Source organism: Solenopsis invicta, chromosome 10 (genome assembly GCF_016802725.1).
Source record: "Solenopsis invicta isolate M01_SB chromosome 10, UNIL_Sinv_3.0, whole genome shotgun sequence".
Classification (NCBI taxonomy): domain Eukaryota; kingdom Metazoa; phylum Arthropoda; class Insecta; order Hymenoptera; family Formicidae; genus Solenopsis; species Solenopsis invicta.
In genome coordinates this window covers 9227927-9238947 of record NC_052673.1, presented here as the reverse complement: position 1 = coordinate 9238947, position 11021 = coordinate 9227927, and the positions used below count along the sequence as shown (strand labels likewise).

The following is an 11021-nucleotide window of genomic DNA, read 5'->3' as shown; positions in this document are numbered from 1 at the left end:
GTATTTTTGCAATAATAGAGTTTTAAAATGTACAATCTTTTTATTATTTTATTTAACAATTTTATATTTGCATTCATACAATTTATATTTTATATTTTACGTACACAAGATAAAGTATTTAAAACCATAATTTTAAAAAAGTACAATGTTTCATGAAATTAATGCTATATTTCCATATTACAAATATAAATTTATTTATTTATAATTTAAGACAATTAAAAATTATTCTAATTTGTGTTTCACGTATATTTATGTATAGTATATGATTACAGTGTAAAACCATATTAATTTTGTAATAAAAAATACGTACTAAGCTTTTTTACATTACTTTATTTTCAGAATTAATAATAATTTTGTTGAATAAATTTGAAATATTTTGTGCTTTAAGAAAACCTTAACGTCGATCTTTTATCGATTAAGCACAATAATTTTGTGACAACTTTTCATATGCTTTACTTTTATAAACTTGGAAACTTTTTTCCAGAATTTAAATGTACGCATTGATAATATAAATTTTATACTAAAAATAAAAAAAAATTTAGACATTTATTTTATCATTTCTTAGATTAATATGGCGTCAAGAGCAATCAAGTCGTGACCTTGATATAAAAACTTTGCAGCCTATACTTATTGAAGTTTTCAGACGTATAAATTACACAAAGAAACAACATCGAGTTCTTAGAATTAGACTTAGACACCTTATTTGATATAAAAAGTTTATACGAAAATGTATCTATATATTTACGTGAAATATTGATGTAGAAGTACGAGAATGTAGTAACTTATTGATGTTTTCGTAAATCGTATGTGTGCAAGTCGCCCTTCAGTCGATAAAATTTATGACTTTAGTATCCCTTGAAGTACCTCTTTTTTTCACATCGTATATATCATCGCAAAACAAAATCCGTCGGGTTCACGGCATGTATTACGTGTAACATGTCTCACTCATGGATTTCATAACTTATATTTTGCACGCACTTGTAGAGTTGTAGCCAGTATTGTAGTTGACGTTCTCTCCAATGACGCGTAGTGATTCAGCGTCGTGAGAACATGGCGTGAATCACGTTTTCTGCGCGACCAGAAAACCTTCGTTAAAGGTTATGCTCAATCCAACGTGGATTAATGCGTAATTGTCGTTCGCACGTGTACTGACTCGACACTGACTCACGTATATTTTTGCATGGTCACGTAAATGCGTATCTTTTTTTGTAGAACAATAAAATTCCAGTTTGCTTATGCCATTCAAAAAAATATTTTATAATATCTCTCTTTAAAATATGGCCTTCGCCATTTTATTAATAAACATGATTATTTATTTATTATAACAAAGTTATGACATATACTTTATATATATATATATATATATATATATATATATATATATATATATATATATATATACAGGGTGATTATTAATGAATATCCCTACTTTTTACCATAGAAGCATGATTTACCGGCGGATACGTATTTCTAACATATTATTATATTAAAAATTACAAATGCGTGCTCCTATGGTAAAAAGTGGGGACATTCATTAATAATCACCCTGTATATATATATATATATATATATATATATATATATATATACATATATATATAGCTAATTTATAATATAAAATATCTTTCAAAAACTTAGGACACCATTTTTAATTTAGTTTAAATGGACTATTAATAAAAAATAATATTTTCTTTACAAGTATCAAAATATTATATTTATTTATTATTGGCTTAATTCGCTAAAAAATTACGCACGGTTGAGAAATAAGGAGGAAAATTTAAATATAAAAGGAAGTGTCGTCTGTTTGGATTTTCCAAGTTAATTCCATATGAAACAAAGGGAACGTTAAGTGAGACTCATTGATAAGACACTTTAATCAAATTTAACACTGTAATGTTATTTCTGCTTCGTATGATAATACATTTGCAAAATTGAAACGCGTTTATTTAACAGTGTACTATTATTAAAAGGAACATCAAAGTAGTTACATTATTTTTTCAACACGGTCCGATTTTAGCTTACTTCGCTCGCTCCTTTCCGTCGTTTGCTTCTTACGCAAGTATGGAACACGGAGCTGAAGTTAATCCGAAGAATGCTCCTACAGGGCGCAATATATTTAGCTCTAACTACTGCGAACCGGCGTTTAACTTATCCGATAGTACCCGAGGGTTAATTATTTTCGTGCTGAGCTTGAACTCATCGCGCTGCTCGTTTAACTTTATTTCACGAAATTGGCCGTTCGCGTTTACGCTCGCAATTCGTCTACCAACAAGCTGAACGAGCGAGTAACGAAGTACCCTAGTTACTCTCGCTCGCGAAAAATACGCGTGATTAAAGCGCGGAGCGCCAATTTGTTTCGACGCGGCACCTAAATTTCAGAGATTCAGAATTTTCCCCCGCGCCGCCTCGCTCCATGATTACCCTCCCCCTATTCACGCCTGCGAGAATTTAATTGTTACCATATCGTACAGCGCGGCGAAATTTTTTCACGGCGTAAGAATAAAATCCGGCATACGTTTGCGGAATTTTTTTTTTCGAAGCTCGCGTATGTACGCCGCGTCTGTGGCGTTGCGTCGTGTCGCGTCGCGTCGCGGCGCGTCGCGTCGCGTCGCGTCGACCGGTTACTCACCGCGGGCGACGCTCCATCGATCGTGTCGGTCGCGAGGGACCGTAGGGGTCGAGAAAGAGAGCGAGGGAGACGAGGGAGAGACCGGGAGTGGGATAGCCCCCCTCCGGCAGCGGTGTTTGCCCCTGCGGAGCGCGTCTACAGGGGTTGATATACTTGCCGGCGAAATAAAGGAGTTGCCGACAATACGCTAAGATAAGAGATTAACGGAATACGTGGGTGGAAGAACCGAGGAGGGAGGGAGGGAGAGAGAGGAAGGGCGAGAGAAGGAGGGAGAGAGAGACGTAAAATCTTTAACACACAAGTGGAAACAGAAATTATGACATTTATTCCAAGCTTCATTTTAAATCATATCTGTTATGTTCATGACACTTCGGACTTAACGATTAATCCGCCTAATCATATTTTGTGTAAAATTAACACATTTACGAATGTCACGTGCGAAAAGAGTGTACGCTCGCGAAGACAAGAGAATGCCACTGTTTATACGATTTGCTTTCATTCTGATGCTGTCTGTTATGCAAATTTGAATTTTATACGAATTGAAACGCACATGCTTGTTAACGCAAAATATGTATCTATTACAAATAATAATAATAATAAATCGGAAAATTCTCGCAAGTGTACAACGATTCTTATTATTTTGGTAATAATATTGTCACATATTATAAATGTTTTTAAGGAATATTTCAATGATAGGGTAACGATATTGGAACAATGTAGAACGTACAAAAAGTAACTGACCGAGGGACTTGCCGAAGTACATGCGCTCCGGTTTATTTCTCGATAAAAAGAGTTGATTTCCCGTCCATAACGCGCGTACATGACTGTACACAGCGATGAAATAGTTTCAGGATAGTAATCCAGCTAATCCGTCGGCGTAGAAATCTTTTACGAGATTCCGCTTATACGTGGATAAGAACGGAAGCACCAACGGATGGTGTTGCGAAGAAACAGCGGCGCTCGATTGGAAAAGTTCCGCGCTTCCAGTCGTAATGTAGAGAAATAGTTATGTACTTACCTCCCGGCTATATATCTTGCCTCCTCGTTTCGTGATCCAGTACTTTCTTCGTTTCCCTCGGACGAGCTCAAGCAGCATGGACAGTCGATATAAACGAGAGAATTTTGTTGTTCTTTTACGCTGTATTTCCTAAGTTTATTATTTTTCCTCTTCTTCTTACATTAAGCGCGTGTACAATCATTTTAAGTATAGTATGTCTATAAAGAAAGATCTAGAAAGGGATAAAATATCTGCCGACAAAATAATACTTCTGCAAATTAAATTTACGTATTATCGTTTCATTAAACACGTGGTAGATTGAAAGTGTTAACAGAAAATGGGGATAATCGATTAAAAAGTACAACACGTTTAATATATTGTGCTAGGATAAAATAATCTTGCACTAAATACAGCATGAAAGTATTGACGTATGTCATAATCTATATTTATAAATAAACGTATCAAATGAATATATTAATTATGAATGATTAAAATTAACTCCTGATGCATTAGCTCGTCAAATGTTTGATAAACTCAAATGTATCGCGTTTATACAATGCATTTATTGTATTGTCAGGTACATTTATAACATTATGATGTTCATATTACATATATTATTTAATTAACACAATGCGATATCGATTTTACGAATCATTCAAAACTTTCTATAAAAAATACTTTCTCCCTCAGAATTTATTAAAAAAGTAATAAAAACGTAAAAAAAATAGTATAATAATTATTTCGCATGATAATCCCAATTTAAACGCGCGTCTTCATGTCGCATTAATCAGCGCTTTTTCTACTTGCCGGACAGTTAAAATTGACAGTAGTATAAGTAAATGTCAGCTCATACGTTAATATCCGTTGGTGTCTCGTACTCGTATGTATATTAGCAGCCACATGTTAAATTCGCTTGTTAAAAACAATTAACGCCAATTATTTATTTATACTCACCTCACGTTAAAATCTAAAATTAGGGCAATGGGGACAAATGAAGCGCAAAATTTCTTGAAGCAAACAAAATACTTTATTGTTAGATATTATAGTACAGTACGTGTAGCCCGTGACACATTAAAACAGACCATTTAGTTATATCCTAAATAAATAGCCCTCTTATTCCATAACCAATCTTGATATGACCCTTTAATATCTGCCTCTGGCTTTCCCATCTCTCTCTTTCTCTCTCTCTCTCTCTCTCTCTTTCTCTTATTCACTATCTTATTCTCCTTACACTGTCTTTGGTTTTAAGAGAAATTCTCTTTCTCTCTCGCTCTCTCTGTCTTTCTTTCTCCCCTTCTCTCTCTCTCTTTCTCTCTCTCTCTCTTCTTCTTCTCTACTTCTTTCACTCACAATCCAACATCTGCTTTTACAACGAATTAATCATTAATAGCGAATCAGTTTCGCACGTAACAAGATAGGGGGTTGCGTTTGCCATGACTGGGACGAGTCTTTATTAGAAAAAATATTTCTCGCTCGGTGTCTTTCTTTCGCATACATACGACAGACATGCACACGTACGCGCGCACACACACACACACGCACACGCACACACATACAGACGTACTCTCACATTCTCGCAGGCATGATTTTTATTATTTTTCGGTATCGCTACTCCGGCTTTCCGTAAGTTCACAAATTGCGTTCTACATTTCCAACACGCGGAATGCATAAGAAACAGAGAAAGGGAGAGAGAGAGAGAGAGGGGGAGAAGAGAGAAAGAGAGAGATGGGCATAAAAAAATAAGAGAGAGCAACGAAGAGCCGAACGAATTTATCATTGATCCACTTTACCGGTTGCCAGTCTCAAAATTCCTTTTCGTATTCCTTTCTCGTTCTCGTGGCTCTCTCAAATTTTCTACCCTCAATACGAGTCGAAGCACGCATGAGCGCTTCTCGTTATTACGAGCTTTGGCCCTCATGCCTGCGTAACTAAAGGATGAGAATCGCGAAGCTTCTTGACATTCCTGTCCATTTTGATTCCGAGTAATTCGCGATAATATTTTCTTTTTATCGCAGCAAGCTGCGTTCTCGATGAGACTCGACTGACTTTGAGCTTGCGATCTTTTTCTTTCAAGCTCCTCCCGATAAAACATAATTATTGCTTTTTTTTTCCTCAAAAGAACAAAATTAGAAATTCAACATTTTGCGGGAGATCGCAAATTCGGTTTCAATCGATTGCAATCGACCGTTCGCGATTCTCTTCGAGGGATCCGACTCTCCCGACTGAAAAAAGTCGCACAACCTACATATATAGACACGTATATATATGTACGTATGTGTGTGTGTGTGTGACTCGCGTATCGTTATTACTTCATTGTTTGGTATCTTGGTTGTTACCGTCTCCTTGTTTTTTTTCTCTCTTTTTATGCGGGGTACGTACGTATAATCGCTACAAATATAAGTCACAGGCCAACATTTCGTAGTACAACACAGCACAATCATTGTCGCATCTCATTACGGTTTTTTTTTTCTCCTTTTCTTTCGTTTTCTCCACCTTATCCTCACGTCCGATAGGTTTCCACATCGTTAATATTACAGAGAGTATCAAGTTTAAATCATATAATCGTAGTAATATATATATAATATATATAATATATATAATATTAAAATTGACGAGATATATTCTCTATTGACTAGGCACACTTAGTTCATAACAAGAAAAAAATTGTCTCTCCCTCTCGCTCGCACTCACTCGTATCCAATTCGTCTTCACTCCGCCTCGTCCCCCTACCTTCATCGTTTTTTAACTTGGGTAACTTTGCAACATCTCTTTGCTTCATTTTCACTGCTACATCTCGTATCTTTCGCCATAGGTAATAACAGACACGGGGCTCGAAAATCAAAAAGAGAAGAAGAAAAGGAAGAAAGAAGAAAAGAAGTCAGAACAAGAGGTACGATCTTAAACCTTTATTTTTTCCTTACAAATCTCATCGGTTCCGATTTAAGACTCCCCTTACTTTAATAGCAACAATTCCCATGTCAACACGACGGACGCGATTTTCGAGCCCCGATGATGGGCACTGTTAAAGTACCTTCCGCAACACACATGTGGCCTCCTTTTAATGCTTAACAAACCATGTCATTATAAAAAAAACTTGCTTCGATCTCTGGTTGCTCTCTCTCTCCCTCTCTCCCTCTCTCTCTTACCCCTTTCTTTCTCTCCCTTTCTCTCGATCGGACGCTGCCGCTTACACTCATGCACACGCAAATGCACACACACACACATACATATATATCAGTAGTAAATATTATCGTCCCTTATCGTATTATGGAAAAATAGAAACTTCTGACAATAAAAACCAAACAAACGTGAATATCGGCGACCGAGGGGGGGGCTTTGCGAACGAGGGGTTGCGGACGTTGCGCCGATCCGTTGCGTCACCGTCACGAAAAACCCTTCTCAACCTTCTCGACGTGCCGTATCCGCGATATCGAAAACCTGCTTCCTCCTCTCGTTCAAAACCGTGCACGCGAGCACGTACCGTAATGCGAATCCGTTCTACCAACAACGTCACCGTCGCATGTACGAGTAAAGTCTGACGTACACTTGAGAGCTTTGTTTTTTTGCTTCTCGTGTTTTTTTTCTTTTTTTTTCTTTTTGCGAGAGAAAGAGACTCCTGATACGAGATGCGGGGTAATCTTCGGCGAAAATTCGCAGCGTTTTAATCCCCGATAGCTGCTTCCAGTATTATTGAAAGTCCACAGTCGGCATAGAATTGAATTTCAACAAAGATTTGTTTCGCGCATCAAAATTGTTCGACGCACACGTTGGGAGTTCTTCCTGTCTCTGAGAGAAAAATATATATTTATAGGCTTTCACATTTTTTTTTTGCTCTCTCTCTTTCTTTTTCTTTCTCTCTTTCACTCTCCTTCTCTCAGGTGTACGCCTAACAACGTCAGTAACAAAAATACATTTGAGGGCGGTCGATCTTCTCGCGATTGAGGAAGAATTGAGCCAATTCCAAGCGCGCACGTACACGTATACATATATATTATCGCCCCCGAATATATAACTCTCTCCCCGTTACACCGCAAAAACCGCACACGTACAAACGACCAAGTTAATAAAATAATTATTTCAACTGGAAAACCCTTTATACAGATTTACAGCCGTTTTTCATCGATTCATTATGCAAAACGAGACGTAACGCCGCTTCGCGATTTCAAAGCCGGTGTGTAATCACCGAATCGTCACGAATACCTACTGTTCGCAGTGTCGTTCCCCCTTCGCGACGTTATCAAAACAGGAAGCGCGCCGAAGGAGCACCGACGTTATCGTCGCAAGCTTTATCGGAGCGATTGTGATGGAGTAGACGCGATGTCGTCTCGTATCACCAGTAGAGAAAAAGAAAGTGTACCAATGTAAACGATTATCCGCGAAAGATGCACCTTTGCACGAAGTCGTAATTTTTGTCAAAATGTTTTAGCAAATCTCTTTTCTCAACTTTTGCACATTACATTTGAATGGTTTCTTCGATTTATTGCATAAAGAAATGTTTTGCCGAAAAATGCAGCCGCAAAATGAAAAGTTACAGACGGCTTTTTGCGCGAAATTTACACCTGGAGAAAAAATATTGTTTAAATTAATGAAATCGCGTTTCTTCCAACTTTTCCAAGTTGAAGTGAAAAATAGCTTTGCGGAAAAACAAAAATTCATTTGATTTCAAGAAATAACATTATTATCAGCCTTTTTAAAGTAAATAAATTATTTGTTTAATTTAAACAAATAATTATTTAATTCAAAGAAAGCACCTTCAACGAGAAGTGTAAGAAATAATTTAGTTGTTCTGGTTTTAAAAATATACTTCTTTCGTTTGAGAAAAGATTTGCATTACACAACCAAACTATTTCTTTAATTCTAATAAAAGGAAACAACGAAAAAATTTCTTCAAATCAAAGAAACTTTTCTTTAACCGTACGGCAATGACGCATAAATTTCTTTGAGTCAAACAAACCTTGACTCAAAGGGAAAACCTTTCTCCGGATGTAGCGCATTTGCGAATGCTCCGATTGCATCGAATTCAGCGTTTTGGTATTTATATATAATTTATCGTTCGAAAAGGCTGCATTTACGCGAACTCGCCCATCACGAGCACTCCGATGAACGCTGCACACACTCGATTTCCTCCATTCCCCACGCGCGAAACATTTCAAGGATATCGACCACGTGCGCATACCCCGCGCCCCCCGCGGCGCTTGTTTAACCGTTTACAGTCGTCGTCAATTATTATTATTTTACTTATCTCCATCGTGTTTCCTCCCCCTCCGCCCGTCCGCTCGCTCGCTCTCATTCTCTCGGTTCCACACACGTCCTCACAACATCGTCCGCGCACACGCAAATTTGATTTCTCGAAGTAGCCGCGATCAGCTTACGTTCTACTTCACCTCTTTTGATAATACATGTATATACATATTACAAACGTGTACGTATAGATACTCGTGTACGCGTGTTCGTGATTAATATATGTATATACGTACGCAATTAATTATGCAGATTACCATTCGTACGGGCTCGCGGATTGTCTTCGCGAGACTCGTACGAGTGTGTATGTGTGTGTTCGTATGTGTTCGTGTGTGTTTGTATGTGTTCGTGTGTGTTCGTATGTGTTCGTGTGTGTTCGTATGTGTTCGTGTGTGTTTGTGTGTGTAGATAAGTAAATTGTATTGTTACGTATATCGTGTGCAGGACATCAGCGGCTCTCAGCCGCTCGATTTGAATGCGTGTGGAATGTGTGTGCGAATGGCTGATCGCCGATGAAACTAGTGTCTTTCTTTCGGCTCTCATTGTTCTGCACCCGGAAGGAGCGGTGAGAAAATGAGGAGACTCGTGTGTATACGTACATGTCGTGTCTGACTTGTGTCGAAATATCGCGCGTATGTATCGCGTACTCTTCATGTGTGTGTATACGTGTGGTACGTGTATACGTGTGTTTTATACACGCGTGTACGCGCCATATCGCGTTGGTGTGCATTTCCTTTGGCCGATCATTAACGCTAAGACTTAACAACGCCGGATAAACGCGATATAAAAGAATTGTCCGCGCCGTTCGAGACTGAACTTCGAGTTTATTATTTTGCACATTGATTAATAATGTTTTTTTTTTCTTTTTCTTTTTGTATATGGTGCGCCCGCTCGAAGAGAGAGAGAGAGAGAGTGTGTGTGTGCCGCGCCCCGGGCCCGACGTCGCTCTCTCTCCGCTCTCTTTTATTTTTTTCCACGCGATCTCGAGCCACTGCGTCCCCCTTTCCTCCCTCATTCTCGATGCCCCCTTCCCCCCTCATTCTCCTCGCGAATCGCGTACGTGTGTCTCGTGCGAAATTAGTCGTAACAAGTGCCATGGCTCTGTGGAGAACGCGTCGGTGTGCACCATCTCGCTCCATTATACACAAAAATACGAACTTTTGTGGATTCGTAGAGAGAGACTTGTTTATCTTTTGATTTAATAAGAGCAAACATCATCTTGATCGCGTCGATGAAAGCCACGGGGATCGTTCAATCGCCGTAAATCTGCCGTAAATACTGCTCGGCAGAAAATCGTGGTCGCACTATTAATATTGTTAGTAAGAATTTATTAAGTTTATTACAACATTATTGTAGCAGCTTGATAGTTAATATTAATTCACCGTCTCGTCAAGTCCCCAATCGGGACTGACACCATTTGACGCGGAAGGTCCGTAGGAAAACCTGATAAAGCTTAATGATCCACTTGACATTCGCGTACGAATGCGATAATATGCATATTTTGCATCGAACGAGGACTTTTTTGCAGTATAAAAATAAATTCTAATAGATTGCTTTAGTCTTAGTGAAAGAATTTCTTCGCCGTATCGCACGAAAGATCCGAATAGCGTTTCTTTTTTTTAGGGAGATCGCGATATTGTAATAATATTTCGGTGGAGCTGATACCCGTACCGAGTCAGATCGAGCAGACGTACACCATTTTCTCTTCCTCTCTCTTTTTCAATAGTCGTCGGGGACCAGGCGCGGCATACGAGCGTATGTGTGTTGTGTGTGAAATTGGTCTAATAAATTCGATCTGACGATACGGTTTTGTGCATACGTAGTCTTGGATTCTTAAATACATCCGCATTTTTCCGCGCACAGAGCTGAGCGAACGAAAAAGGGAATACATTACGGCCCGACTGGCCTAAAGGGAGAATTTTAAACGCAACGCGTTTACACTATATCATTCCGCTTATTCGAGCTAATGAACGAACGGTGCAAAGCTAGGAAAAAAAAGAAAGACGTCGTCTTTGTAAGTTTTCGATGAAGCCCCTCATCTCCCTTCGAGATTTCAGAGCGAATCTCGATTGACAAAACGCAATTAGCTTCATTTTATTCGAACGGTAATTTTCTTTCCCTTTACTCCTTTCATTTGTGCAGACGATAGATTTC

The 11021-nt window shown here is 38.4% G+C and overlaps 1 protein-coding gene across 5 annotated transcripts in view; it reads right to left on the bottom strand.

Moving 5' to 3' along the window:
* Positions 1–4630: 4630 nt before the first annotated feature.
* Positions 4631–11021, bottom strand: part of LOC105193170 (brain tumor protein) — a 133186-nt gene continuing 126795 nt past the window's right edge. For all 5 annotated transcript variants that reach the window (XM_039454515.1, XM_026135490.2, XM_039454513.1 and 2 more), the window contains one exon: positions 4631–11021. This exon is cut by the window's right edge and continues 25981 nt beyond it. The gene's annotated coding sequence lies outside the window, so the exon portion shown is untranslated.